General features: G+C 39.7%; 1 long non-coding RNA gene across 1 annotated transcript in view; it reads right to left on the bottom strand.

Annotated features, from left to right (window-relative positions):
• The window catches only part of LOC132405188 (uncharacterized), a 40,011-nt gene extending 27,113 nt beyond the window's left edge, over positions 1-12,898 (bottom strand). The window contains exon 1 of the long non-coding RNA XR_009515784.1: positions 12,824-12,898. This is a non-coding gene — a long non-coding RNA (uncharacterized LOC132405188). The remainder of the gene's footprint in view (positions 1-12,823) is intronic.
• Between the last annotated feature and the right edge of the window lie 1,714 nt (positions 12,899-14,612).

The raw sequence follows: 14,612 nt of genomic DNA, 5'->3' as shown, positions 1-14,612 counted from the left end.
GGCTTCCTCCTGTTGCTCCGATTTCCTCACACATTCAAAACACGTGTGGGTTAGCAGGTTAATTGGTTTCACAGTTGTAATTGGGTGGTGTGAGATTATTGGGTTTGTCAGCAAACTATATCTCTAAAGTAAAAAGAAAAAAAAATTGTCAAGAGCTGAAGGGAGGTAAAAAGCCATCACTTTCAAGTTCAAACATCATCTAGTTTTTAGTTGCGTATTTATTAATTGGCTGCTCTTTCTGAGTTTAAGAGTCACATAAATACAGTTGATTCCCCCCATCATTTTTCAAAGGCAAACATCACGTAAATTGCCTTTTCAAATCCTGCAGGTCACGAAAGGCATCAATGAAAACAACCCAAGGTCGTATGCCATCAAATTCAAAAACTATTGAAGAGACCACTGAAAGAACTGGTTGAGCACATGATCAGTGAGTGTTAAGATATTGAAGGTTAAAAAAATTAGAGGGAGGGAAGGTGTGGTTACTCCTTCATTCTTTTTGTCTCATCCTATGCTCTTATGATGACATTCTCACTCTCTCACTGCTCCCATTCACTCTTAACTCCATGGTCACTCCAGTTTAACTCTATCAGAGATTTGCCACTGGGTGAATGGAACATGATGTAAGTCGTATTAAGATTTTGAATTAGCTTAAAATGATGCTAGCTTTGGAATAGCCTATTGTAGAAGTAAAAATGGAAGAAGTATTGACTTCAGCAAGATAAGCAAAAGTAGAGGTGATGGTAAAGGCTGATAGACTATCTAATGGAGTGGACATTATGTCCAGAGATCAATGTATGATCAAATTGTCAGATGTTGATTTCACCTTATGTGGTTCATATTTTAGACAGTGCTAAATATGGAAGGAAGTTACAAATTATTTTATGGCTGGGTCTTAAGGAGAGTGCTGAAAATGTTAGAAGTCAGAAATCAAACATTGATAAGGTATGATAATCTTTGTTTATCAAATGAACATCAAAACAGACAGTGAAATGTAACATTTGCCTCAAATCGAATCAGCAAGGATTGTGCTGGGGACAGCCTGCAAACATTGCCATGCTTTTCGTGCCAGCATTGCATGCCTACAATTTACTAACCCTAACCTGCCCATTTCTGGAATACGAGAGGAAATTGGATCACCTGGAGTAAACACAACCGGTCATGGAGAGAACATATAAATTCCTGACAGGTGGCAGTAGGATTTCAATCTCGATCGATAATTGCTGCCACTGCAGAGCGATGGCTGCAACTGCTACACCACATAGGGCATCATTTGTAGATAAAGAAACAGTTGATCTTTTATCCACCAATTTAATTTCAGTGAAATATTCTCTTTCATAAGCCCTGCAGGCCTGTGCACCTGTATTTGTTAATTGTTGTCTTATCTAGAGGCATTAAGCCCTTGTGCTTTCTGTTTAATCTGACTGGCACAGGTTTTTTGCACAATGTGATTATATAAAGTGGTCTCCCAACTAGTGCTTACGGCTGGGTCCTTGTGTTTCAAGAATTATCCATCTTGTGGTGTCGTTTGGTCAAGCCACTAGTGTTCCGTTGAAATGCCTGTGAATAAACTCTTCCTTCTGTCTCTATGTGGGAGTCTGTTGTTCCTCTGAAACTGGGTTTTGTCAGAGCACACCATGACAATTTTCCATGGAAAAGTTGCTTGGAGCAGGTGGGAATATGGAGTTGACATTAGACTCAAGGCATCTATGATCATGTGAACTGAATGGTCCTTCATATATTTCTAATTCAAAGAATAAGAAATTGTTTCAGTAATCCTGCAACACCATGTCGGCAGAAGGAATGAGATTCGGAGTTACAGAATAGGGAAAGCTTGTCTTTTGACTCTGGACAACCATGCTGATCAAGTTGTCTAACTAAGCAACTGCCATTTGTCTACATTTTGTCCATTTCCCTCTGGATGATTCTTGTTCTTGTACCTGCTCGAGTGTCTTTTAAATATTGTAATTGCTGCATTTATGCATCACACTCTGTTTGGAAAAGTTACACCTGTGGTCCCTTTTAAATCCTTCCCATCTCACTTCAAACCTATGCTTTCTAGCTTTGGACTGCAGCTATTCGTGTTAACTACACCTCTCTGTCAGGAACAAGAGAATTGATGCAAATACCCTTTATCCTTTTGTACAAATGAAAATAAACTGGACCACATATCAGTGATGAAGTTTTCCTTACCACATCTGCTCATGATTCTTTTCCAGATATATATCTGACACATTTTGTCTTTCCAGTTCAATTTTAAGGATAGATTAACCATTGTGCTGGTTTTTGGTTCATTTGTCTGCAAAGTCCTAAACTCAAAAGGAGAATTTAAGCCCTATCAGGAATGTATCTGCAGGCACCCTAACTCAAACTATGCTAATAGGAGCAGGAGTAGTACATCTGGCCCTTTGAGCCTGCTCCACCATTCAGTAAGATCATGGTTGATCTGGCCATGGACTCATCTTCACCTATCTGCTATTTCCCCATAACCCTTCATTCCCCTACTGTGCAAAAATCTGTCCAAACTTGTCTTAAATATATTTACTGAGGTAGCCTCCACTACTTCATTGGGCAAAGAATTCCACGGATTCAGCTCCCTCTGGGAAAAGCAGTCCCTCCTTATCTCCATCCTAAATCTACCCTCCTCTTGAATCTTGAGGCTATGTCCCCTCACTCTGGTCTCACCTACCAGTGGAAACAACTTTTCTGCCTCTATCTTATCTATTCCTTTCATAATTTTATATGTTTCTATATGATCTACTCATTCTTTTGAACTCCAGCAAGTACAGTCCAGGCAATTCAATCTGTCCTCAGTCTAACCCCCTCATCTCTGGAATCAACCTGGTGAACCTCCTCTGCACCACCTCCAAAGACAGTATATTCTTCCTCAAGTAAGGAGACCAGAACTGCATGCAGTATTCCAGGTGCGGCCTCACCAGTACCTGTATAGTTGCAGCATGACCTCCCTGCTCTTAAGTTCATCCCTCTCATAATGAAGACCAACATCCCATTTGCCTTTTTGATAGCCTGCTGCTCCTGCAAACCAATCTTTTGTGATTCATGCACAAGAACTTCTCAGTCCTACTGCACAGCAGGATGCTGCAATTTTTACCATCTAAATAATAATCTGCCCTTCCATTTTTCCTTCCAAAGTAGATGACCTCACATTTACCAACACTGTATTCCATCTGCCAGATGCCTGCCCACTCACTTAACCTATCTGTATCTCTCTTGCTTCCCTGTCTAATCTCTGCAACAGGGTCCAGCTACTATTTGAGTGGTGGGTTTCCTATCACTACAATTGAGGAGATACTTATGGTTAACAAATTAATTTAAACAAAGTTTAGTTTATTTTGAATGATATAAGTTTAAACTTAGAAAGTATTTCTTAACACATTTAAAATTCACAGAGGATTTCTAACTTATAGAAAGATTTTTAACTTACAAAATTTATAACTACAAAGTATTTCCAAAGATGTAATTCTTATGAACTAAAGAACATACCACGTGTTGCAAATGAGAAAGCCGACAGTCACAGAAAATGAAAGTTGGGGAATGAATTTTAGTTATTTCTGTCAGCCCATCTTTCTGTCATTCTCCTTGTTATTCCTAACAACCCCCAATGTTTTCTAATATATACTGTTCCGCTACTAGCTGACATTATTTGCATGTGATGACTTTCAGATAATTTTGCTGTAATAAAGGAATTCATACAGGTGAGCTTCTGGGGATAGAGATCCCAGACACACAAAATTAATGTAGTGAGGTCTAACTCTGAGTACACAAATATCCCATCGATTGAACGATCATACCTGTGATTATGTTTGATGAGCTAAGTGACAAAATAAATGTGACGTAGAACCTTCTTTGATCTCTTTCATAATGATGCAAACAACTTAGCTGCCGTTGCCTGGTTTGATGTAGGCCAGTTAACATATTGTCTTATGTTGATTAAACATGGGCCTACCAGACCTCACTGTTAACTTGTTTACAACAAGAAGCTGAGCAAGGAATATTGGTTAGAAGTTTAACTTCGCTGCAAACAACTCTGACCCTTTGGAAAGGTCGTGCTGCTGTGCTGAAAGCTGAGGTCAGCAATAAACCTCTCAGGCCCTGGAAAGTGAATATCCATCACACCATCACTATGAATATGACTTAATCATTGTGAAATCTAATGTTTCTCAATACATTAACAGTTTTTAAGGTTTTTTGTCCCTTCACAAGCAGCAGAGTGAACTTGAAAATGCATAAGCTGTTATTGTGGTATCTTTCGAATATATTTATCATTATCTTACTGACTGATACAGAGAAAGAAACCACATCATTAAATAATGCAGATGACATTCTGAAAGCTCAGACCCCACTGCTCCACAGGTGAATCCTTCAATTATTATTCAGCCAGAAGGCATCATATTTAACCCCACCGTATTGTGACACACAAGCAGAAATAAAGATTTGACATTTAAACCTCTTTTGGTATACCAGAGTTCCCCATTAAATGAATCAATTATTACTGCATTAACCACGGCACTGTGTCACCACATTAGTGACCCTCACTGCTGGGAAAGATATTCCACAGAGTACTCAGGAGACTAGCTTACCGTCTTTGTTCACACAGTGACAAGAATGAATTATGTTTAGTGGTCAAATTGCCCGAGGGAGAAGTGCGATCCGAGCCCTTCTCACGTTGAAGCAGTATCCTGAATCATATTAGAGAAAAAGGAGTGAGGGCTACTCCAGTTTCTCTTTAACCTTCCCCTTCTCTCTAGTTCACTTAAGAGTGATGGATGCAGAGAGCAACAGAGTAGATTATGACCGTGTTTGAAGGCACAAGGGATTACAGAAGCTGGAATCTGGAGCAATGGAAGGCCTTTGAATGAAAACCTACAAAAAGGCCATGGATTCATCCCTGTACATCATGTGTAAAGCTCTCCCAACCACTGAGTGAATCCACATGAAATGCTGTCATCAGAAAGCAGCATCCATCATCAGAGACCCAGGTCATGCTCTCTTCTCACTACTGCCATCTGGTAGAAGGTGCAAAAGCTTCAGGACTCACCAGTAGGTTCAAGAACGGTTACTATCCCTCAAACACCAGGCTCTTGAATAAAAGCGGATAACTATTCTCACTTGCCCCATCATTGAAATATCCCCACAAGCAAAGATCTCACTTCAAGGGCTCTTTTTCTAATTATCTCATGTTCTCATTAGTTATTGCTATTTATTTAAGTTTGCATTTGCACAGTTGTCTTCTGCATTCTGGTTGATCTTCGGCTGATCCTGTTATATTACAACTCGCTAGATTTTCTGAGTATGGCCACAAGATCTTGGTGTCTTATATGGTGATATACAGTATATTTACTTTGATAATAACATTTGTTTTCAACTTTGAACAATCTGCTGGAGGAATATAAGGGGTCTAGCAGCATCTGTGGAAGGAAGGAATTAATGCACTTCTGAACAGAAGAGGTTCTGCAGATGTTGGGAGTTCAAAGCACCACACACAAAATGTTAGAGCAACTCAACAAATCAGGCAGCAGCTGGAGAGGGGAATATACAGTCAATATTTCAGACTGAAGCTCATCATCAGGACTGGAAAGGAAGGGGCAAGAAGCTAGAATAAGGTGAGGTGAGGGGAAGGAGTACAAGCAGTCAGGGGAGGGGAGCTGAAATGAAAAGTTGGGAGGTGATAGGTGGAAGAGGTGAAGGGCTGAAGAAGAAATCTGATAGGAGAGGACAGTGGACAATGGGAGAAACATAAAAAGGAGGGGTACCATGAAGGAGAAGATGAGCAGAAGAGAAGGGGTAAATCAGAAGCCAGAATGGGAAATAGAAAAAGAGAGAAGGGGGAGGGGTGAGGAATTACTAGAAGTTGGAGAAATCAATATTCTTGCCATCGGGTTGGAGAGTACCCCAGTGTTGCTTCTCCGACCTGGGGGCAGCCTCATCGATTGACATGTCAGAATGGGAATGGGAGCAAGAATGATGCAGCATTTCTTCTCAAAAATGGTGCCCAGCCTGCTGAGTTCCTCCAGCAGATTGTTTATTGGCACAGTGTTTGGGACTACCCTATAGGCAAAACATGGAAAGCAAGTTGGATTGGACGCGCACCATTGCTCCCTTTACATTGGGAAATAGGTGTTGGTCAATTAGCCTTTGTAAGTTGCTCTTACTGTAGGTATGTTACAAAAGAGTTGAATGGGAATGTGCATGTGGAAGGAAATAAGTTACAGGAATACAGGGGAATCAAATGACCAATGGAAGCACGAAATCTGCAGATGACGGAAATTCAAGCAACAAACACAAAATGCTGGTGGAACGCAGCAGGCCAGCAGGCCTTATACTTCATATTCCGTCTGGGTAGCCTCCAACCTGATGGCATGAACATTGATTTCTCTTACTTCTGTTAATGCCCCTCCTCTTCTTCTTCCCTTATTTGTTTATCTATCTATCGATCTATCTATCTATCTATCTATCTATTTATTTATTATTTTCTCCCTTTTATTTCTTTTTTTCTCTCTGTCTCTCTCACAATCACTCCTTTCCTGCTCTCCATCTCCCTCTGGTGCTCCCCTCACCCTTTCTTTCTCCCTAGGCCTCCCGTCCCATGATCCCCTCCCTTCTCCAGCTGTGTATCCCTTTTGCCAATCAACTTTCCATCAAATAGCTTCATCCTTCCTCCTTCTGTCTTCTCCTATCATTTCAGATTTCCCCCTCTCCCTCCCACTTTTAAATCTCTTACTATCTCTTCTTTCAGTTAGTCTTGACGAAGGGTCTCGGCCCGAAAAGTTGACTGTACTTCTTCCTATAGATGCTAAATGGCCAATGGGATTGCTCTGCAGCAAGTTAGATGGACTCGATGGATCAAGTGGCTTCCTTCAGTGCCATAAATATGCCAAAAGTTTATGTTGCTATACGTGTTGATTGACAGGATGCAAGTTCCTCCAAATTATTCTTCCTGAATGAGGCCTAGTCAACTAATTTGCTTTCTAAGGATACTTTAATGTTTGGATAATTTCACCATGCAGGGCCACCAGCTAACATAGACGAAGTTTACAATTAAAAGGCATTTTTAATTTAATGAAGCAAATAGCAACCAAATGCAACATATCCTTGCATCATTTGGTGGTGACAACAATAATAAAAGTAGTAAATAGGAGGCTAACCTTGCTGCAAAATAGAAAAGGTGCATCAAACACTTTGACATGAAGCTAGTGCCCTTTTAATGCTTGAGCCTTCAAATCCTGTAAACTCTCCACTAATCTCAGTTCATCATGGTCTTGCATGACTGAGCTCTTCTCAATACCGAGCTTCTAAGCGGATTTCTGTACACAAACATGTCTTTTCCATAAATTGTGAGGAGAGGCTAAAACAATTTAAACTGCCTGTTGGATTATCCTTTTGAGGAAGAATTATTTCAATGGTTTAATCTCTTTAAATGCTATATCGGGTGTAAGCTAAACCTCACAAGTGTTGATATGTTGATGAGGCAGTGCAGAAGGAAATACAGAGTGAGCAGATCTGAGCTGGCAGGAGCGTATTACCATGGATTTGGAAGGTGGTTTGAAGTAATACTCTGAAAACTGTCTGTACTTGGGGAGAGACTTGTGTTTTCTATTGTAACTCAAATCAAAATATTTTACAGACTATGTTCAAAGCTATGCAATAAATGAACCTGTCTGCATGCATTATCTACCTACTTGAGGTGTAAAGAACTGATAACATAAGAATAGTTTCATCAATATGTATTTACAATTGGAAGTCATTCTGAATTATGGTCTAATTGCTCTTATAGGGTTTGAGTAGAACGTGATGCAAGGCTCACATGCACAGTGAAGCAATTATAATGAAAGGAACATACATAGTTGGGAAACTTGTCTGAAGCCCAAGAAGATTATACAGCCTCCTAACGTTTCTGTGTGCAGAAATTATAACATAAACTGGGCAGAATATGATTACCCTGGAGATTTGGCCCCTTCTGAACTAACTACTGCACTTTGAGTCTCATCCCAAGATTTTTTTCAGATGCTTAAAACAAAATTTACTTTCACACAGAGGGAGCACGTTCCTAGTTATCTGTTTATGGGATACAAGTGTCATTGGCAATGTCAACATTTACAACATATCCTTAATTCCCACCGAGAAAAATCGGGAACTCCACTTTGAACTGTAAAAATGTGGAAGTATAAATTAGTCAAACACTGGTGAGAGTTTTAAAAGAAAATTAGGTTAATTTGTTATGAATCTTAGTTTGTGCATTTTCCAAGAAATTCTATGGCAAAAAGTGTTGATGTTTCTACTTGGCAAGGTTTTATTACTAGCTAATCATTGATTGGGCAATAACTGCATGCTTTGAAGAAGTTGCAATATTTCTTCATAATTCTCTGTGAAACAGCTACTTCCCTTCAACCATTCACTTCATGAACAATCTGGCAAAACCCTGATGATGTTTAGCAACTTTGATCACTTTACACTAAAGCAGATTATTTTTTGTTCTAAATCCATCTTTCTTGTAAAAACTATGTATAATTTATGTTTTCCTTGTGAATATTGCTTATATGATACTATATGTGCCTCTGATGCCTCTCTAAGTTTTTAATTGGAATTTTGTACTGTACGTGCATAAGACAACAAACTTGACTTAGACATGCACATTTTTATTACAAGGTTACCTTACACATACATAGCTAATGAATGGTGCAGGTCAGAGCATGCTTCCATGGTAAATGCAAGGCTGTAATATTACAGTAAATGGAAACTAACACGTGCAATCACCAATAGATTTCTTTGGTCCGTCCATCACTTTACTTCAGTTTAGGTCAATTCTCCATCTTCCCTCATCAGCACCTGATATTGTTCCTGAACCTTTCTGCCTCAATGGTCCCAACTTGTCTTTGAAACCAGATCTGTTTATTAATTGGAGATCTGATCTGTCATACCAAATACACACATTCCCCCCCCCCTTCAACATCATTCTGCACTACATGTAACACACCCTGCCCCTATCTCTGATATAATTGTGTCAGGGTCACAAGAGAATTCAAGTGCAGGAATCCCAAAAACTTCAGCAATTCAAACAAAACAAAAGATTTATTACAGAAATTAACCAGCAAAGCTAACAATAACTCAGATAAACTGTACAGAATTTTGAAGAACTGAACTCACTCATGATACACAGGAGAACTTAGTCTGAGTTTCACCAGGCAAGGATCCACAATGACCAAACAAAGAAGTGTTGGCATGCCCCCTGAAATACACACTGGAGCACATAGAAATTCAGAAACAATCAAACAGCCATTGTGTCCAGATGAAGTAATAGCCCCAAATGACAATAACTACAATGCAAGACATTGAAAGTCTTGTGCTAATTTAATTGAATAATTGAATAAATATGATAAATACAAAGAAAGCTTAACAATCCCCGTGATACCGAATGAGACACCTGCAACACAAAGTGAAAACCCAGAGCTAGTTCAAAGACAATTAATTAAAGGTAAAACATAAGCAATCCAAGAAACATTGCATACCCTCGAGGCTACACCAAGAAAATACAATCCACATACTAACTGAACAAAAGCTTTTCATCTTTTTGTTAAATAAGCCTTGGTTGTGACAAATAGTTATCCAAGAAAGAACTGTGTGGTATCAAGTCATGCTAGGCCTATGCTATTGCACACAATTCCTTGGTCCTTCTGTTTAATAAGTTACTATGCTGTGGCTACACTTTACATTAAAAAATCTGCAACATTAATAATATCCTTAAAAAATTTTGTATTGATTTTAATGATAAAGGCAGTTTTCCTTTTACAGTAACATATAGTTTCTAAGGATAGCTGTGTGTGGTTTGCCTACATCGTGGTTACCAAGAAAGGGTAGAACAAGATAGAAATTCAACCTGAGTCACCTGTGCTATATGCTTGATAAAGAAATGTATGTTGTGTACTGTACTGCAGTTCTAAAATTTGTTCTACTGACTTCAATATGGCCATGTTTCAGAAATGGAATGCAATATGCATATATGACTTCACCAACCATTTAGTGCATGCATCCAAGGATGAATTTTTATACTAACAGCAGTATCAATCATAGCCTCTGCAGCTTTCATTTTAAACTTCTGATTCCAAGCTGCATTTAGGCAAGACCATATCAAAGGTATTAAACAACTGATAGTGAGATGGAGTGAATGAACCTTCAAGTCCATCACATCAACCTATTATCCAGTCAATTAACACACTCGCTATTTTGTTGGTTCTGTATTCCCATTCATAAAGGAAAAGGAGAAAGAGAAGCAATAGATACTCTCCTATCTGCAGAAAGTTCTGATAATTTATTATCGTGATTCAATCCTGAAAGAATGTTTTAACCTCATCTTTCTCATTACTGATGCTGATGTATCTGCTGCATCTTCCAAGAAACAAGTTTGCTTTATTGTCTCCTCTGTTGTTAAAGAGTCATGAGAGTTCACTCTCTGGGACAGAATGATTGAGGAATTGAACTGCTGAAAGGGAGTCAGTATGGATTTGTGACAGGAAATTTCTGATTGAATCTGGTTGAGTTGAGTGGGTGAGGGTGAGAGAGTGGGCGAGTTGGTAAGTGGGGCTTGATGTGAGAAAGTGTGAGGCCATGCACTTTGGTACGAGGAATCAAAGGGCAGACTATTATCTAAATGGAGATTGCAAGTGAAAGCAGCATAAAGAACTCTTTGTGATCTTGTTCATGATTACAATAATTTAGCAGGCTGGTTCAACAAGCAGCTATGAAGGCAAGAGGAATATTGGCCTTTAAGGAAAGGGGTTAGAGTTCAGAAAGAGAGAAGTAGTGTTACAACTGCAGAAGGTGTTAGTGAGGCTGCACTTGGGATATCATGTATAGTTTATTTTTAAAAGATTATACTAGCACTGGAGCAGTCCAGAACAAATTCATAAACTAATTCATAGGTTGTGGACTTCCCTATCATAAACTGCCAAAAAAAATTAGATTTTGATTCTTTTGAGGTCAGGAGAATAGGGGATGGAAGAATCACAGAATCATAGAACTGTACAGCATGGAAACAGGTCATGCTGACGAGTGGGCACCCGTCCCAGCACTTAGTCTACAATCCTCCATAATTAAGTTGTTCAAGGACTCATCTAGACACCTTTTAAATGCTGCCAGCAACTCATCTTCTATTATTGTCTCAGGCAGGGCATTTCAGGCACTTATCACTCTATTGGTGAAGAAAGTCCCTCTATATCCTTTCTAAATCTCTTTCCTCTTACCCAAAGCCTATATCTTCTCGCTTTATCTACATTTAATATGGGTAAAGATTTCCTGTGCTCTAACATAGCTACAGAATATTTCTCATAATTTTATATACATCAAGCACATCCCTTCACCTTCACTGCTCCAGTGAAAATAGACCTAGCTTCTCCAGTCCTCCTCCTGAATCCTCAGCTGATTCATCTCAGGCAATGTTCTGCTAAATCTCCTTTGCACCCTCTCCAATGCTATCACATCATTCTTATACATTGATTCAGATTCAGATTAATTTATTTATCATGTGTACATCAAAACAGTGAAATGCAATATATGTGTTAACAGCGAACAACACCTAAGGGTGTGCTTGGAGCAGTTTGTAACACTAGGCCTCTGACTCCCCGAGTGACCTCACAGAATCACAACCCCAGGGCTTTTGGCCATCTCATCTTGACATCTGGACTTCCAATTGACCTCAGGTTTCGATCTTTGGCTTCATTTTTGATCCTAAGACTTGCTAATGAATGGACCTCGAACTCCAAGATTTGAACTGTGAGTTCATTGATGATGGGACTCTAAACTTCATCTTCAAACTTCAGACTCTCCAACTTGTGTACCTGGAGGTTTTGTCACCAGGTTTGGATACGGCCCAAGTGCGGAGTGAGAGACGCTGAAGCAGGTCGATAGTTCACAGGGTTTAATGCAAACAATGTTAAAGGGAAAAGAAAACAATAAACGCCAGGCCAAACAGGGCTGTTAACTAAAACTCCCAAATGGAAAAAAAAGCCTACACTGCGGCTGAAAAGAACATCTAAGAATAAAACGAATACCGCTAGTCTTCAGAGTCGGTTGAATCGACAGTCCAATATCTCAGGCAAGGTCGAATGCAAGCAGGCATTGGTGACTATAGCTACAGAAAGTGCCCCAGCTGAGGTCTGACAAAGGTTTTATAAAGTTGTAACATAGCCTCTTACTTCTGTATTCAATTTATGAAGGTCAGTGTTACATAAGCCTTCTTAACCACATTGCCGACATATGTCATTATGTTCAAGGATCTAGAGACATGTCCTTCAAGGTCCCTCTGTTCCTCAATACTCTCTGGCACCCTACCATTCATAATGCATGTCCTAGCTACATTAGTACTCCCAAAAATGCATTACCTCATTCTTCTGAGGGTTAAACTCTACCTGCTATTTTTCAATCCATTTCACCAACACATCAAGATCTCTTTGCAGCCTGGCACAATCTTCCACACTGTTAACAACTCCGCCAATCACCATGTTACCTGCACCTGTACTGATCATGCCTCCCATATTCACATGCAAATCGTCTGCATAGGCTACAAGCAGCAGGGGTCCTGCAGAGATCCTTGTGGGGCATCACTAGTCATAGGCATACAACACAAAAACAATCCTGTTATGGAATGCCTAGCTAAATTTGGAACCCATTTGAAGAAGTCTCTCATACAGGACCTTGCCAAAGGCTTTACCAAAGTCCATGAAAAACATACAGTCTCTACTAGTATCAACACATTGATACACATTGTACCTCTTCACAGAATTCAAGATCAATTGGTCAAAGTCCATCTTACCTTAGCAAAGCAATGTTTGCTGTCTCTGATGACATGTGGGTCTGCAGATACTGTAATCTGTAATTTTTGTTTTTTGCTCTGATTGATCCCTGCCTTTCCAAATGATCATTAATCCTCTTCTGGCAACACACACAAAATGCTGGTGGAACGCAACAGGCCAGGCAGCATCTATAGGGAGAAGCGCTGTTGACATTTCAGGCCGAATTCCCAGCATCTGCAGATTTCCTCGTGTTTGCCTATTAATCCTCTTCTTCAGAGTTTTTCCCAATACCTTCTCCGCCACTGGTATTAATATCATAGATTTATAGTTAATTGATCTTTCTCTGGAGCACTTCTTGATAAATGTAGTCCACATTTGCTGATCTCCAGCAAAGATCAAGGATCTCCAACAAAGTACAGAAATCTCTTCCCTTGTCTCCATTAGCAACTGGGATACATCCCATTGAATCCTGGGGATTTATTGAAATATTTGAGATCCTCAGGGAGTGTGACACGGCAGATGCTGAAATGGTTCCCGTGGTAGGAGAGTCTCTAATGAGGCAATGTGGGTGGTCATTTGAAACTAAGATGTGTAGGAACAACTTCTCACTGAGAGTGACAACTCTTGGGAAATCTCTATCAGGCAGATTTGCAGAGGATAGAACATTGTAGGTTTTAATGAGGAAATAGATACAGAATAAGACAGGGTAATTGGGTCTGTGAGGACTGGGCATGGAAAATGAGTTGAGACCTCAAACAAATCAGTTCTTATGGAGCGGAATCACAAGGAAGACCTGAGAAACAACATAGACAATTCCTGCTTCTAGTTTCTTGTGTTCTTGTGAAGAGTTGAGGAAGTCAGTAACATGGGTGATGGTAGAACATAGAACAGGAACAGCCCACAAACCAATTAAATTAGTAATCAAATGGCTAACTAATATAAGGTGTATAAGATGATGAGAAGCATTGATCGTGTGGATAGAAACATAGAAAACCTACAGGACAATACAGGCATTTTGGCCCACAAAGTTGTGCTAAACATTTCCCGACCTTAGAAATTACCAGGCTTACCTATATAGCCCTCTTTTTTTCTATGCTCCATGTACATATCTAAAAGTCTCTTAAAAGACCCAATTGTATCCACCTCCACCACTGTTGTCAGCAGCCCATTCCATGCACTCACCACTCTCTAAATAAAAAACTTACTCCTAACATCTCTGTACCTACTCCCCAGCACCTTAAACCTGTGTCCTCTTGTGGCAACCATTTCCTAGGCTTTTTCCCAGGACTGAAATGGCTAACACAAGAGGGCACTGTTTTAAGTTACTTGGAAGTAGGTACAGTAGCCACTTTCAGGGAGCTGTGAACTTGGACACCAAAATCCATCTGCTCATCTAGACTGTTAAGGATCTTGTCCTGAATGGTATACAGTACTGTCTCTTTATATTTGATCTACCAAGGTTCAACGCCTCACATTTGGCCAGCTTAAACTCCATCTGCCATTTCTTCACTGTATCTGCAATTAATCAATATCTCAATGTATTCTTTGCTAGTCTTCTATGCTATCCACAACAACACCAATCTTTTTATCATCTGCAAAATGATTGAACACCTATTTACATTTTCATCCAAATAATTTATATGCTGTTTATCACAAACAGTCGAAGCACTAGTACAGATCTCTGTGGGTCATAATTAATCACAGACCCCCAGCTAGAATAAGTCCCCTCGATCATTTCCCTCTGACTTCTACGGGCAAGCCAATTCGCCATGAATCCATGCATCTTAATCTTCTGGAAGAGCCTCCCAT

The sequence above is a fragment of the Hypanus sabinus genome, chromosome 15 (genome assembly GCF_030144855.1).
Source record: "Hypanus sabinus isolate sHypSab1 chromosome 15, sHypSab1.hap1, whole genome shotgun sequence".
In the NCBI taxonomy this organism is placed as follows: Eukaryota; Metazoa; Chordata; class Chondrichthyes; order Myliobatiformes; family Dasyatidae; genus Hypanus; species Hypanus sabinus.
Note: the sequence above shows the minus strand (reverse complement) of the source record. Positions and strands in the feature narration are given on the sequence as shown.